This window comes from Somniosus microcephalus, chromosome 11 (assembly GCF_052327205.1).
Source record: "Somniosus microcephalus isolate GS21.2 chromosome 11, FLI_Smic_1.0, whole genome shotgun sequence".
In the NCBI taxonomy this organism is placed as follows: Eukaryota; Metazoa; Chordata; class Chondrichthyes; order Squaliformes; family Somniosidae; genus Somniosus; species Somniosus microcephalus.
The window spans coordinates 123,860,918-123,878,820 of NC_140997.1; the positions used below are offsets into that span (position 1 = coordinate 123,860,918).

Genomic DNA, 17,903 nt, shown 5'->3' on the forward strand with positions numbered 1-17,903 from the left:
TCACAGCCTGTAATACGCCCGTCGAGACACAGTCCCGTCTCCTGTATCACAGCCTGTAATATAACCGTCCAGACACAGTCCTGTCTCCTGTATCACAGTCTGTAATATACCCGTCGAGACAAAGTCCCGTCTCCTGTATCACAGCATGTAATATTACCGTCCAGACACAGTCCCGTCTACTGTATCACAGCCTGTAATATAACCGTCCAGACACAGTCCCGTCTCCTGTATCACAGCCTGTAATAAAAGCGTCCAGACACAGTCCCGTCTCCTGTATCAAAGACTGTCATAGAACCGTCCAGACACGGTCCCGTCTCCTGTATCACAGACTGGAATATAACCGTTGTAGAAGTGCCTTACTTCTTAGCTCTGGGTAATGACTCAATACACACTTGGATTCGTCAGACGGACAGGCCTTTTATTTTACTTCACTTGCAAGGGGAATCAGCACCTCCACTCAAGGGGTGAGGCTACTATTCCAATGATACAGTGTAAACGTTCTATATTTATACAGTGTAACAAACAAGTTTGATTGAAATCCCTTTGTTCCTCTATCAGGATACATTTTAGATTAATCATCAGGTAGAAATAACATATTGACAGAAGGATCCTGGACACATAAGTCAACCGTTAATCTATAACAGGGCATGAATCGTGTAACCGGAGGTCCTCTTTAATCATATATAAGGGAGGCAAGCTTTGCTTTCGGTCACAAGTTATCAGGTCATTGGTACATCAAAGAAACTCATTATTCCACTTCTACATTCTCATTAGGTGGGCAGGCATCTGTTCTTGGCTGTAGTTCGAGTACGTGCAATAGCTCTAGTTACACATCGACACTTGCCCAGTGTCAAGTCTGAAAACTTTTACCCAGCAAGCACTTGAAATTAACCCCTTATATCATGTAGATTTCCTCATTCCCCCCTTTTGTCCTTTCTAAGGACAATCTATCTCGCTAAGTTTAAGAAACTCTACATCAAAGGTCTCACCCTTAATATCCTCATATTCAGACATCATTGGTACTGGAGGAGTTGACGCTAATAAGGAAAGGACTTTTGTACACAATAATTTTAAACAACCAATCAATAAACTAATTAAAATTATTATCATCACAATTGCGATAAAAGCTTCCAAAATTTGCTTTCCCAATGCTCCTCCCCATCCTGAAATCCAATCCCACATTGACCATGGTTCAGGTTGACGTAGTTTCTCTACAGCCTCCTTTATGTGGTTTACCAGGTTGGTGATATTTTCTGAGCTATCTGGGATATAGGTGCAACATTCGGTTTTTATGATTGCACATGTGCCCCCTTTTGCCAACAATTAGTCCAGAGCCATGCGGTTTTGTAAAGCAACAGTGCGCATAGCCACCATTTCTGCGTTTATCATTGGCTATTTGTTCCAGCACTGCTGCCATGTTTATAGATTCTCTTGCCAGCTTCCCTGTTCCATACCAGGGAAATGCTATAGCAAAGAACCTTTCAGTTTCTGTAATGGCTCGTTTTACTCGTGTCCCAGGGTGGCTATCCAAAGATGAAATATGATGTATATAGGGCACTACATATCCCAAGTAACATGACCCAGTCCAATTTTGTGGTAACCAAGGGTATGCTCTATGCCCACAGATGAAATAGGTGTTATTATAGGCTTCAAATTTGTTCCATATCTGGTGCATCATTCCTATTCCGTGTTCTCCTTTCCAGATTTTTTTTGCTAGTCAAATTTTGTACTGTGGACAGATTCCACCATCCCCAATAAGGCCATTCGATTGCACCTGGTGGTTTAGTAGTAGTTTTAGTCAAAGTGTAGTTACATTTGCACTCACTCCATCCAACCATCAATCCTTCTCCATTGTCGTTTACAAGACAGACTTCTCCTTTTGTTTTATTTATGGTTCCCATTGACGTAACTAATAGACTCTCTGGATTCCTTCGATTATCATATAGGGGATGAAACCACCCTTCAAATTTTATAAGGTTGTATCCTGCATTTTTCCATTCATTTTCCAACTGATCTGGGTTTAAACTATTTTGGGTCTGAAATGTACTGGCTGCCTCCTTATTCCAGGTGGTATTAGACTGTAATAACCACCCTACCATCTCTTTTATTTCGAAGGGAATGGGCCTTAGAGGTATTCCACCCTCTGCATGCACAGGGATGTGGCTGCATATCCAGCATTTGGCAAGGTTCTGTCTTTTAGCGTACAGATAACTTGATGATAGTTATGAAAAGGATTATCACAAAACATTGACTTAGCTGTCAGGGCCAGTCCTCCCCTTGAATTACCATTGCAGATAACCCCTCCGTTCGCAGTTTTGTCACTTGGTAATACAGTATCACGGCATGTGACCCATAGCTTATCAAGCTTCTGTCCACTATCTTCTTCTACTATCTTATTCTGCCTAATCCTAAGACTCAGGGGTTGATACGGGGGTACCTGCATAGTGTGATCCTGAAGCTGAACCTTCATAGTCTCGTTATAGCATATAATATAAAAGAAATCACTGTTTAAAAGTACACATTCTTCTATGCATGGTTTGCCCTTCAGGGGATCTGATAAATCAATATGGCAGTTTCAATTATCGTTAACAAAGGGGACAGTCTTATTAGAGTCCAAATCCAGTTCATCTTGGCAGTGTATCGTCTTCAGCTGATGCCTTCTTACAATGGGACACGTGTATCCATGTTGGTCGCTCCTTTACTTTTACAGCGGTGTTTGTGGTCAGGAGTACTTGGAAGGGTCCCTCAAATCTGGGTTGAAGGCCATTCTTTCGTTTGAAGATTTTTATGTAAACGTTATCTCCTGGCTCGAAAGTATGGCACTTTCCTTCAGCGGGATCGACCTGGGCTTCCTTCACCTGTTGATGGAAACTAGAAATGCATTTGGTTAGTGCAATGCAATAACTCAACATATCTTCCTCCATTTTATGAATGTCCATTTGTTTAGCTGTTAAAGGTGTCGAAAAAGGCAATCTTTGTGGTCTTCCCATGACGATCTCGTGAGGCGACAATCCTGTAGTTCTGTTGGTAGCAGACCGCATTGTCATTAAAGCTATGGGTAACAGATCAACCCATTTAAGTCCAGTTTCTTTACACAGTTTTGCAAGCTTGTTTTTCAGCATCCCGTTATATCTTTCCACTAGTCCAGCCGACTGTGGATGATAACTACAATGAAGGTGCTGGTTAATCTGTAAAGCTTTGCATAGTTCCTTAATCACTGTTCCCGTAAAATGGGACCCATTGTCACTTGACAGTTTTGCTGGTATCCCAAAGCGAGGTACAATGTCCTTCAATAAACATTTAGCAACAGTAGTGGCGTCACTCTTTCTACAAGGAAACGCTTCAATCCATCTTGAAAACATATCAACAATAACTAATACATATTTAAAGCTCATACACACAGGTAGTTCAATAAAATCCATTTGCAAGTGTACAAAAGGACCCATGGGGTTTGGATGGGATGCGGGCTGTACCTTCTTTATTTTTTTTTTTGCATTCATGTTCTGGCAGATAATACAATTTTCACAAATTTGTTTTGCCAATTTTGAGATTCCTGGTGCATACCAGGTCTTAAGGATATAGTCCGCCATCCCCCCTTTGCCCGCATGGGTGAATTTATGAACACATCGGGCAATTGGTGATAGTAATGATTTGGGTGCCACCATGCGGCCGTCATGATGAACCCATAAGCTGTCAGTGTTTTTAAAACAATGATTAACAACCCATTCCTTTACTTCATCAGAACTGGCCCTATCTTGATGGGTCAGCACATCATCTAAGGACGGGGGCTGCGGTATGTCTGGCTTTTCCCTAACAGGGAAGGCTGAAACTTGTCGTTCAGTACTTGATATAGCTACTGACTTAGCAGCGCTATCTGCAGCAGCATTTCCAAGCGCAACCTTGTCCAAATGCCCCGTGTGCGCTTGGCACTTAATAATTGCAATCTGTTTACGTCTCTGAATAGCTAGTAAAAGATTTTTCACTTCTTGTGCATTTTTAATCTGGGTTCCCGAGGAAGTCAGGTAACCGCGAATTTTCCAAATTTGTCATGCTCATGTATTCATTGTCTACAATAGCCAGTCATTCCTAGAAAATGCTTCATTTCTCTTTTAGTTTTTGGCAACGATGTGTTGCAAACAACCTTTATTCTATCCGGCGTTAACTCCCTGCTTTAACAATGATTCCATCACTGGCTCAATTCCTTTTTCTGCTTTCTCTGACAATGGATACTGTGACCTTTTGGGTAATGGTGCAGCTGGATTAATTGTAACTTTATAGGGCTGTGCAGTCTAATAGTTAGGAGGTATTTTAAATCTTGTCCTGTTTTGTCATAGCAGGCCGTGCAGTGCAATTTTGAATGCCATTTCCCTAGCTTCAGGGATTCCTGGTATTGTTTTATGGGGCTTGTCCCCACGCTCCTAACAGACTGACGAGTTTGGCACTCAAACTTGGGTCGGCAATTTCCCATGCGTAAAGAACAGGGTGTTTTATTTCTGTTACTGGGTACGCATATGCCTTATCTACTTGGATTTCTACCGTTACTCCTGATGGGGAGCAAATGATTGTAGCATTCATTTTGCACAGCAAGTCTCTTCCACATAAATTCATAGAGACATCTCCTGATAACAGAAAGGAGTGTTCTTCCTCAAATTCTTCTACTTTTACTGTGAGGGGAGTCGATTGATTCAAGCGTTGTAGTATTCCAGCCAATCCAGCTATCGGGGTCTTTTTCCCATTAATAGGCATTCCTTCAGAATATCCTTTCCCTAACACTGAAAAGGTTGCTCCTGTATCTACTAAAATGACATAGGTCTCCCAGCTATTTGCATTTTAATTTCAGGTTCGCTGCGTGAATTTAAAGAAACAACGGGCATTTGGTGGTCTGTGGCGCCTGGGGCTGCTGGTGTCAGTCAGTAATTCTGATCTCTATTTCTCCTAAATCCCTGTCCGTTTGTAGGGTAACCTCCTGACTGGTCCGAAAAAGGGTTATGGACAGTGAAATTAGGACCTTTATTCTCTAACGGAGGTCCATTATTGGAGGTTTTATTCTGACGATTTTTCGCAGGGCATTGGTTTGCCCAATGTCCGGGTTGTCCGCAATTGTAACAATTACCAGATCGTCCATACCCTCTTACTCTACCACGTCTTCCTCTATATTCCCCTCTATTCATCCTTCTATAGTTACCTTGTTATCCTACCATAATAGAGGAGAAAGGTGTTTCTTCGGGGTAATTTTTTTTTTTCTGACTCAACAAACATAGAGGCAGTCTTTTTATCTGGCTGTTCTCTATTTCTCTCTCGTCCGTTAAACATTTCTCGAGGCAAGTAATTCTTTCTATGTTAAATGACTATCTGAGGGAAAGGGTCTAGTCTTATTTACAGTCCATTTGGACCAATTTGGTAGGTGATCAATGGATGATTGACCAGTTCTTTAACATAAAGGCTGCTGGCGTGCCTTTCTCGGGTGGCTTACTGGTGCTAGCACCCATTTTAGCAGCTTAAATGGTTCACTTAAAACAATCTAAACTCCCGTGACAATCCATGATCTGCGTTGTACGCCCCTACAGATCAGATTAATAAACTATACATACGTATAAAACTCGAGGGTTCTCAACCCTCGTGGAAGGTATTTCTAACTGGGGAAAATACTGAATCCACAATAGCTTAGTGGATCATGTAAAAGACATCACTATTTTCTCAACCATACATTCTGCCGCGGGACTCACTTCCCCGGCTTGGGTCTTTTCCAACCCCTTCTGCAGTTTTTTTTTCAGCTTAAATATTTTAGTTAAAACATACAACAATTCCGTAACACTCTATGATCTGCGTGGGACGCCTCTACAGATCAGACATGACTAAACATTAATACATATAACAATAAACAATAAACAATACACTTGTTAAACAACAACCAAAGTGTTACTAAATCCCCAACCTATGCAGCCTTACTGGACAAAGCTGCAAAGTTGATTGATAATAACAAGTAGTTAAGTACTCACTCTCATAAACATTAAACATTGACACTGTGTTTCAGACAACCGCCCACTCTTCTCTCTTTTTTTACCCTATTCCCTTTAGCCAAATCTTTAGCAAAAAGGGCCTTCAATTTGTCCCAGCTAACTTCAAGCTCTTCTCTCCTTCTACCCTACTCCCTTTAGCCAAATCTTTAGCAAAAAGGGCCTTCAATTTGTCCCAGCTAACTTCAAGCTCTTCTCTCCTTCTACCCTACTCCCTTTAGCCAAATCTTTAGCAAAAAGGGCCTTCAATTTGTCCCAGCTAACTTCAAGCTGGAACCTTGCTAGTTCAATTTCCAGTAAATCGCTAGCTCCTTAGTTAATCAAATTCCTGACTTAACCTTCTCTCTCTGGTACCTTTATTTCAGCGCTTCCTACAGTCCTTTTCTGCACGATCCTGTTCGCGGGGCGTCAGCGCCTCATGGCTGGTCCTCTGTTCCGTTTCTGAAAGGGAAGCAGTCACAACGGCAGTTTAACCTCCGAACCTTGTGAGTCAATTACCCGATGGCAGTACTGTCCAATGGAATAAACAGACTATGCGCAGCTATGCTTCTGGCAGGGAAAGTCCCAAAAATGTGGCAAAACACCACCTTCGGCCGATGGGATTTTCCCAACCGAGCAACGTACTCGGCGTCTGTTAACTCACCAATTGGTACAGCAAGCCATCTCGGTGGAACCTCCAAATTGTAGAAGTGCCTTACTTCTTAGCTCTGGGTAATGACTCAATACACACTTGGATTCGTCAGACGGACAGGCCTTTTATTTTACTTCACTTGCAAGGGGAATCAGCACCTCCACTCAAGGGGTGAGGCTACTATTCCAATGATACAGTGTAAACGTTCTATATTTATACAGTGTAACAAACAAGTTTGATTGAAATCCCTTTGTTCCTCTATCAGGATACATTTTAGATTAATCATCAGGTAGAAATAACATATTGACAGAAGGATCCTGGACACATAAGTCAACCGTTAATCTATAACAGGGCATGAATCGTGTAACCGGAGGTCCTCTTTAATCATATATAAGGGAGGCAAGCTTTGCTTTCGGTCACAAGTTATCAGGTCATTGGTACATCAAAGAAACTCATTATTCCACTTCTACATTCTCATTAGGTGGGCAGGCATCTGTTCTTGGCTGTAGTTCGAGTACGTGCAATAGCTCTAGTTACACATCGACACTTGCCCAGTGTCAAGTCTGAAAACTTTTACCCAGCAAGCACTTGAAATTAACCCCTTATATCATGTAGATTTCCTCACCGTCCAGACACAGTCCCATCTCCTGTATCACAGCCTGTAATATAACCGTCCAGACACAGTCCCGTCTCCTGTATCAGTCTGTAATATAACCGTCCAGACACAGTCCTGTCTCCTGTATCACAGTCTGTAATATACCCGTCGAGACAAAGTCCCGTCTCCTGTATCACAGCATGTAATATTACCGTCCAGACACAGTCCCGTCTCCTGTATCAGTCTGTGATATAACCGTCCAGACACAGTCCCGTCTCCTGTATCACAGCCTGTAATATAAAAGTCCAGACACAGTCCCGTCTCCTGTATCACAGCCTGTAATATAACCGTCCAGACACAGTCCCGTCTCCTGTATCACAGTCTGTAATTATAACCGTCCAGACACAGTCCCGTCTCCTGTATCAGTCTGTAATATAACCGTCCAGACACAGTCCCGTCTCCTGTATCACAGCCTGTAATATAACCGTCCAGACACAGTCCCGTCTCCTGTATCACAGCCTGTTATATAACCGTCCAGACACAGTCCCGTCTCCTGTATCAGTCTGGAACATAACCGTCCAGACGCAGTCCCGTCTCCTGTATCACAGTCTGTAATATAACCGTCCAGAAAGTCCCGTCTCCTGTATCAGTCTGGAACATAACCGTCCAGACGCAGTCCCGTCTCCTGTATCACAGTCTGTAATATAACCGTCCAGACACAGTCCTGTCTCCTGTATCACAGCCTGGAATATACCCGTCGAGACAAAGTCCCGTCTCCTGTATCACAGCATGTAATATTACCGTCCAGACACAGTCCCGTCTCCTGTATCACAGTCTGTAATATAACCGTCCAGACACAGTCCCGTCTCCTGTATCACAGCCTGTAATATAACCGTCCAGACACAGTCCCGTCTCCAGTATCACAGCCTGTAATATAACCGTCCAGACACAGTCCCGTCTCCTGTATCAGTCTGTAATATAACCGTCCAGATACAGTCCCGTCTCCTGTATCACAGCCTGTAATATAACCGTCCAGACACAGTCCCGTCTCCTGTATCAGTCTGCAATATAACTGCCCAGACACAGTCCCGTCTCCTGTATCAGTCTGTAATATAACTGTCCAGACACAGCCCCGTCTCCTGTATCAGAGCCTGTCATATAATCGTCCAGACACAGTCCCGTCTCCTGTATCAGTCTGTAATATAACCGTCCAGACACAGTCCCATCTCCTGTATCAGCCTGTAATATAACCGTCCAGACACAGTCCTGTCTCCTGTATCATTCTGTAATATAACCGTCCAGACACAGACCCGTCTCCTGTATCAGTCTGTAATATAACCGTCCAGACAGTCCCATCTCCTGTATCAGTCTGGAACATAACCGTCCAGACGCAGTCCCGTCTCCTGTATCACAGTCTGTAATATAACCGTCCAGACAGTCCCGTCTCCTGTATCAGTCTGGAACATAACCGTCCAGACGCAGTCCCGTCTCCTGTATCACAGTCTGTAATATAACCGTCCAGACACAGTCCTGTCTCCTGTATCACAGCCTGTAATATAACTGTCCAGACACAGTCCCGTCTCCTGTATCACAGCCTGTCATATAATCGTCCAGACACAGTCCCGTCTCCTGTATCACAGCCTGTAATATAACCGTCCAGACACAGTCCCGTCTCCTGTATCAGTCTGTAATATAACCGTCCAGACGCAGTCCCGTCTCCTAGTCTGTAATATAACCGTCCAGACACAGTCCCGTCTCCTGTATCACAGTCTGTAATATAACCGTCCAGACACAGTCCCGTCTCCTGTAGCACAGCCGGTTATATAACCGTCCAGACACAGTCCCGTCTCCTGTACCACAGTCTGTAATATAACCGTCCAGACACAGTCCGGTCTCCTGTATCACAGTCTGTAATATAACCGTCCAGACACAGACCCGTCTCCTGTATCACAGTCTGTAATATAACCGTCCAGACACAGTCCCGTCTCCTATATCACAGTCTGTAATATAACCGTCCAGACACAGTCCCGTCTCCTGTATCAGTCTGTAATATAACCGTCCAGACACAGTCCCGTCTCCTGTATCACAGCCTGTAATATAACCGTCCAGACACAATCCCGTCTCCTGTATCACAGCCTGTAACATAACCGTCTAGACACAGTCCTGTCTCCTGTATCAGTCTGTAATTTAACCGTCCAGACACAGTCCAGTCTCCTGTATCAGCCTGTAATATAACCGTCCAGACACAGTCCCGTCTCCTGTATCACAGCCTGTAATATAACCGTCCAGACATAGTCCCATCTCCTGTATCACAGCCTGTAATATAACCGTCCAGACATAGTCTCGTCTCCGGTATCACAGCCTGGAATAAAGCCGTCCAGACACAGTCCCGTCTCCTGTATCACAGCCTGTAATATAACCGTCCAGACACAGTCCCGTCTCCTGTATCACAGCCTGTAATATAACCGTCCAGACACAGTCCCGTCTCCTGTATCACAGCCTGTAATATAACCGTCCAGACACAGTCCCGTCTCCTGTATCAGTGTATAATATAACCGTCCAGACACAGTCCCGTCTCCTGTATCACAGCTTGTAATATAATGGTCCAGACACAGTCCCGTCTCCTGTACCACAGCCTGTAATATAACCGTCCAGACACAGTCCCGTCTCCTGTATCACAGTCTGTAATTATAACCATCCAGACACAGTCCCGTCTCCTGTATCAGTCTGTAATAAAGCCGTCCAGACACAGTCCCGTCTCCTGTATCAGTCTGTAATATAACCGTCCAGACACAGTCCCGTCTCCTGTATCACAGCCTACAATATAACCGTCCAGACACAATCCCGTCTCCTGTATCAGCCTGTGATATAACCGTCCAGACACAATCCAGTCTCCTGTATCACAGCCTGTAATATAACCGTCCAGACACAGTCCCGTCCCCTGTATCACAGCCTGTAATATAACCGTCCAGACACAATCCCGTCTCCTGTATCACAGTCTGTAATATAACCGTCCAGACACAGTCCCGTCTCCTGCATCAGTCTGTAATAAAACAGTCCAGACACAGTCCCATCTCCTGTATCACAGCCTGTAATATAACCGTCCAGACACAGTACCGTCTCCTGTATCACAGTCTGTAATATAACCGTCCAGACACAGTCCCGTCTCCTGTATCACAGCCTGTAATATAACCATCCAGACACAGTCCGGTCTCCTGTATCACAGTCTGTAATATAACCGTCCAGACACAGACCCGTCTCCTGTATCACAGCCTGTAATATAACCGTCCAGACACAGTCCGGTCTCCTGTATCACAGTCTGTAATATAACCGTCCAGATGCAGTCCTGTCTCCTGTATCACAGTCTGTAATATAACTGTCCAGACACAGACCCGTCTCCTGTATCCCAGCCTGTAATATAACCATCCAGACACAGTCCCATCTCCTGCATCACAGTCTGTAATATAACCGTCCAGACACAGTCCCGTCTCATATATCACAGTCTGTAATATAACCGTCCAGACACAGTCCCGTCTCCTGTATCAGTCTGTAATATAACCGTCCAGACACAGTCCCGTCTCCTGTATCACAGTCTGTAATATAACCGTCCAGATACAGTCCCGTCTCCTGTATCACAGACTGTAATATAACCGTCCAGACACAGTCCCGTCTCCACTATCACAGCCTGTAATAGAACCGTCCAGACACAATCCCGTCTCCTGTATCACAGCCTGTAACATAACCGTCCAGACACAGTCCCGTCTGCTGCATCAGCCTGTAATATAACCGTCCAGACACAGTCCCGTCTTCTGTATCAGTCTGTAATATAACCGTCCAGACACAGTCCCGTCTCCTGTATCAGTCTGTAATATAACCGTCCAGACACAGTCCCGTCTCCTGTATCACAGTCTGTAATATAACCGTCCAGACACAGTCCCGTCTCCTGTATCACAGCCTGTAATATAACCGTCCAGACACAGTCCTGTCTCCTGTATCACAGCCTGTAATACGCCCGTCGAGACACAGTCCCGTCTCCTGTATCACAGCCTGTAATATAACCGTCCAGACACAGTCCTGTCTCCTGTATCACAGTCTGTAATATACCCGTCGAGACAAAGTCCCGTCTCCTGTATCACAGCATGTAATATTACCGTCCAGACACAGTCCCGTCTACTGTATCACAGCCTGTAATATAACCGTCCAGACACAGTCCCGTCTCCTGTATCACAGCCTGTAATAAAAGCGTCCAGACACAGTCCCGTCTCCTGTATCAAAGACTGTCATAGAACCGTCCAGACACGGTCCCGTCTCCTGTATCACAGACTGGAATATAACCGTCCAGACACAGTCCCATCTCCTGTATCACAGCCTGTAATATAACCGTCCAGACACAGTCCCGTCTCCTGTATCAGTCTGTAATATAACCGTCCAGACACAGTCCTGTCTCCTGTATCACAGTCTGTAATATACCCGTCGAGACAAAGTCCCGTCTCCTGTATCACAGCATGTAATATTACCGTCCAGACACAGTCCCGTCTCCTGTATCAGTCTGTGATATAACCGTCCAGACACAGTCCCGTCTCCTGTATCACAGCCTGTAATATAAAAGTCCAGACACAGTCCCGTCTCCTGTATCACAGCCTGTAATATAACCGTCCAGACACAGTCCCGTCTCCTGTATCACAGTCTGTAATTATAACCGTCCAGACACAGTCCCGTCTCCTGTATCAGTCTGTAATATAACCGTCCAGACACAGTCCCGTCTCCTGTATCACAGCCTGTAATATAACCGTCCAGACACAGTCCCGTCTCCTGTATCACAGCCTGTTATATAACCGTCCAGACACAGTCCCGTCTCCTGTATCAGTCTGGAACATAACCGTCCAGACGCAGTCCCGTCTCCTGTATCACAGTCTGTAATATAACCGTCCAGAAAGTCCCGTCTCCTGTATCAGTCTGGAACATAACCGTCCAGACGCAGTCCCGTCTCCTGTATCACAGTCTGTAATATAACCGTCCAGACACAGTCCTGTCTCCTGTATCACAGCCTGGAATATACCCGTCGAGACAAAGTCCCGTCTCCTGTATCACAGCATGTAATATTACCGTCCAGACACAGTCCCGTCTCCTGTATCACAGCCTGTAATATAACCGTCCAGACACAGTCCCGTCTCCTGTATCAGTCTGCAATATAACTGCCCAGACACAGTCCCGTCTCCTGTATCAGTCTGTAATATAACTGTCCAGACACAGCCCCGTCTCCTGTATCAGAGCCTGTCATATAATCGTCCAGACACAGTCCCGTCTCCTGTATCAGTCTGTAATATAACCGTCCAGACACAGTCCCATCTCCTGTATCAGCCTGTAATATAACCGTCCAGACACAGTCCTGTCTCCTGTATCATTCTGTAATATAACCGTCCAGACACAGACCCGTCTCCTGTATCAGTCTGTAATATAACCGTCCAGACAGTCCCATCTCCTGTATCAGTCTGGAACATAACCGTCCAGACGCAGTCCCGTCTCCTGTATCACAGTCTGTAATATAACCGTCCAGACAGTCCCGTCTCCTGTATCAGTCTGGAACATAACCGTCCAGACGCAGTCCCGTCTCCTGTATCACAGTCTGTAATATAACCGTCCAGACACAGTCCTGTCTCCTGTATCACAGCCTGTAATATAACTGTCCAGACACAGTCCCGTCTCCTGTATCACAGCCTGTCATATAATCGTCCAGACACAGTCCCGTCTCCTGTATCACAGCCTGTAATATAACCGTCCAGACACAGTCCCGTCTCCTGTATCAGTCTGTAATATAACCGTCCAGACGCAGTCCCGTCTCCTAGTCTGTAATATAACCGTCCAGACACAGTCCCGTCTCCTGTATCACAGTCTGTAATATAACCGTCCAGACACAGTCCCGTCTCCTGTAGCACAGCCGGTTATATAACCGTCCAGACACAGTCCCGTCTCCTGTACCACAGTCTGTAATATAACCGTCCAGACACAGTCCGGTCTCCTGTATCACAGTCTGTAATATAACCGTCCAGACACAGACCCGTCTCCTGTATCACAGTCTGTAATATAACCGTCCAGACACAGTCCCGTCTCCTATATCACAGTCTGTAATATAACCGTCCAGACACAGTCCCGTCTCCTGTATCAGTCTGTAATATAACCGTCCAGACACAGTCCCGTCTCCTGTATCACAGCCTGTAATATAACCGTCCAGACACAATCCCGTCTCCTGTATCACAGCCTGTAACATAACCGTCTAGACACAGTCCTGTCTCCTGTATCAGTCTGTAATTTAACCGTCCAGACACAGTCCAGTCTCCTGTATCAGCCTGTAATATAACCGTCCAGACACAGTCCCGTCTCCTGTATCACAGCCTGTAATATAACCGTCCAGACATAGTCCCATCTCCTGTATCACAGCCTGTAATATAACCGTCCAGACATAGTCTCGTCTCCGGTATCACAGCCTGGAATAAAGCCGTCCAGACACAGTCCCGTCTCCTGTATCACAGCCTGTAATATAACCGTCCAGACACAGTCCCGTCTCCTGTATCACAGCCTGTAATATAACCGTCCAGACACAGTCCCGTCTCCTGTATCACAGCCTGTAATATAACCGTCCAGACACAGTCCCGTCTCCTGTATCAGTGTATAATATAACCGTCCAGACACAGTCCCGTCTCCTGTATCACAGCTTGTAATATAATGGTCCAGACACAGTCCCGTCTCCTGTACCACAGCCTGTAATATAACCGTCCAGACACAGTCCCGTCTCCTGTATCACAGTCTGTAATTATAACCATCCAGACACAGTCCCGTCTCCTGTATCAGTCTGTAATAAAGCCGTCCAGACACAGTCCCGTCTCCTGTATCAGTCTGTAATATAACCGTCCAGACACAGTCCCGTCTCCTGTATCACAGCCTACAATATAACCGTCCAGACACAATCCCGTCTCCTGTATCAGCCTGTGATATAACCGTCCAGACACAATCCCGTCTCCTGTATCACAGCCTGTAATATAACCGTCCAGACACAGTCCCGTCCCCTGTATCACAGCCTGTAATATAACCGTCCAGACACAATCCCGTCTCCTGTATCACAGTCTGTAATATAACCGTCCAGACACAGTCCCGTCTCCTGCATCAGTCTGTAATAAAACAGTCCAGACACAGTCCCATCTCCTGTATCACAGCCTGTAATATAACCGTCCAGACACAGTACCGTCTCCTGTATCACAGTCTGTAATATAACCGTCCAGACACAGTCCCGTCTCCTGTATCACAGCCTGTAATATAACCATCCAGACACAGTCCGGTCTCCTGTATCACAGCCTGTAATATAACCGTCCAGACACAGTCCGGTCTCCTGTATCACAGTCTGTAATATAACCGTCCAGATGCAGTCCCGTCTCCTGTATCACAGTCTGTAATATAACTGTCCAGACACAGACCCGTCTCCTGTATCCCAGCCTGTAATATAACCATCCAGACACAGTCCCATCTCCTGCATCACAGTCTGTAATATAACCGTCCAGACACAGTCCCGTCTCATATATCACAGTCTGTAATATAACCGTCCAGACACAGTCCCGTCTCCTGTATCAGTCTGTAATATAACCGTCCAGACACAGTCCCGTCTCCTGTATCACAGTCTGTAATATAACCGTCCAGATACAGTCCCGTCTCCTGTATCACAGACTGTAATATAACCGTCCAGACACAGTCCCGTCTCCACTATCACAGCCTGTAATAGAACCGTCCAGACACAATCCCGTCTCCTGTATCACAGCCTGTAACATAACCGTCCAGACACAGTCCCGTCTGCTGCATCAGCCTGTAATATAACCGTCCAGACACAGTCCCGTCTTCTGTATCAGTCTGTAATATAACCGTCCAGACACAGTCCCGTCTCCTGTATCAGTCTGTAATATAACCGTCCAGACACAGTCCCGTCTCCTGTATCACAGTCTGTAATATAACCGTCCAGACACAGTCCCGTCTCCTGTATCACAGCCTGTAATATAACCGTCCAGACACAGTCCTGTCTCCTGTATCACAGCCTGTAATACGCCCGTCGAGACACAGTCCCGTCTCCTGTATCACAGCCTGTAATATAACCGTCCAGACACAGTCCTGTCTCCTGTATCACAGTCTGTAATATACCCGTCGAGACAAAGTCCCGTCTCCTGTATCACAGCATGTAATATTACCGTCCAGACACAGTCCCGTCTACTGTATCACAGCCTGTAATATAACCGTCCAGACACAGTCCCGTCTCCTGTATCACAGCCTGTAATAAAAGCGTCCAGACACAGTCCCGTCTCCTGTATCAAAGACTGTCATAGAACCGTCCAGACACGGTCCCGTCTCCTGTATCACAGACTGGAATATAACCGTCCAGACACAGTCCCATCTCCTGTATCACAGCCTGTAATATAACCGTCCAGACACAGTCCCGTCTCCTGTATCAGTCTGTAATATAACCGTCCAGACACAGTCCTGTCTCCTGTATCACAGTCTGTAATATACCCGTCGAGACAAAGTCCCGTCTCCTGTATCACAGCATGTAATATTACCGTCCAGACACAGTCCCGTCTCCTGTATCAGTCTGTGATATAACCGTCCAGACACAGTCCCGTCTCCTGTATCACAGCCTGTAATATAAAAGTCCAGACACAGTCCCGTCTCCTGTATCACAGCCTGTAATATAACCGTCCAGACACAGTCCCGTCTCCTGTATCACAGTCTGTAATTATAACCGTCCAGACACAGTCCCGTCTCCTGTATCAGTCTGTAATATAACCGTCCAGACACAGTCCCGTCTCCTGTATCACAGCCTGTAATATAACCGTCCAGACACAGTCCCGTCTCCTGTATCACAGCCTGTTATATAACCGTCCAGACACAGTCCCCTCTCCTGTATCAGTCTGGAACATAACCGTCCAGACGCAGTCCCGTCTCCTGTATCACAGTCTGTAATATAACCGTCCAGAAAGTCCCGTCTCCTGTATCAGTCTGGAACATAACCGTCCAGACGCAGTCCCGTCTCCTGTATCACAGTCTGTAATATAACCGTCCAGACACAGTCCTGTCTCCTGTATCACAGCCTGGAATATACCCGTCGAGACAAAGTCCCGTCTCCTGTATCACAGCATGTAATATTACCGTCCAGACACAGTCCCGTCTCCTGTATCACAGCCTGTAATATAAAATTCCAGACACAGTCCCGTCTCCTGTATCACAGCCTGTAATATAACCGTCCAGACACAGTCCCGTCTCCTGTATCACAGTCTGTAATATAACCGTCCAGACACAGTCCCGTCTCCTGTATCACAGCCTGTAATTTAACCGTCCAGACACAGTCCCGTCTCCAGTATCACAGCCTGTAATATAGCCGTCCAGACACAGTCCCGTCTCCTGTATCAGTCTGTAATATAACCGTCCAGATACAGTCCCGTCTCCTGTATCACAGCCTGTAATATAACCGTCCAGACACAGTCCCGTCTCCTGTATCAGTCTGCAATATAACTGCCCAGACACAGTCCCGTCTCCTGTATCAGTCTGTAATATAACTGTCCAGACACAGCCCCGTCTCCTGTATCAGAGCCTGTCATATAATCGTCCAGACACAGTCCTGTCTCCTGTATCATTCTGTAATATAACCGTCCAGACACAGACCCGTCTCCTGTATCAGTCTGTAATATAACCGTCCAGACAGTCCCATCTCCTGTATCAGTCTGGAACATAACCGTCCAGACGCAGTCCCGTCTCCTGTATCACAGTCTGTAATATAACCGTCCAGACAGTCCCGTCTCCTGTATCAGTCTGGAACATAACCGTCCAGACGCAGTCCCGTCTCCTGTATCACAGTCTGTAATATAACCGTCCAGACACAGTCCTGTCTCCTGTATCACAGCCTGTAATATAACTGTCCAGACACAGTCCCGTCTCCTGTATCACAGCCTGTCATATAATCGTCCAGACACAGTCCCGTCTCCTGTATCACAGCCTGTAATATAACCGTCCAGACACAGTCCCGTCTCCTGTATCAGTCTGTAATATAACCGTCCAGACGCAGTCCCGTCTCCTAGTCTGTAATATAACCGTCCAGACACAGTCCCGTCTCCTGTATCACAGTCTGTAATATAACCGTCCAGACACAGTCCCGTCTCCTGTAGCACAGCCGGTTATATAACCGTCCAGACACAGTCCCGTCTCCTGTACCACAGTCTGTAATATAACCGTCCAGACACAGTCCGGTCTCCTGTATCACAGTCTGTAATATAACCGTCCAGACACAGACCCGTCTCCTGTATCACAGTCTGTAATATAACCGTCCAGACACAGTCCCGTCTCCTATATCACAGTCTGTAATATAACCGTCCAGACACAGTCCCGTCTCCTGTATCAGTCTGTAATATAACCGTCCAGACACAGTCCCGTCTCCTGTATCACAGCCTGTAATATAACCGTCCAGACACAATCCCGTCTCCTGTATCACAGCCTGTAACATAACCGTCTAGACACAGTCCTGTCTCCTGTATCAGTCTGTAATTTAACCGTCCAGACACAGTCCCGTCTCCTGTATCAGCCTGTAATATAACCGTCCAGACACAGTCCCATCTCCTGTATCAGCCTGTAA

General features: G+C 45.9%; 1 long non-coding RNA gene across 1 annotated transcript in view; it reads right to left on the reverse strand.

Moving 5' to 3' along the window:
* Window positions 1–397: 397 nt before the first annotated feature.
* Window positions 398–17,903, reverse strand: part of LOC147110850 (uncharacterized) — a 140,529-nt gene continuing 123,023 nt past the window's right edge. Inside the window, exon 2 of the long non-coding RNA XR_015079997.1 lies at window positions 398–6,458. This is a non-coding gene — a long non-coding RNA (uncharacterized LOC147110850). The remainder of the gene's footprint in view (window positions 6,459–17,903) is intronic.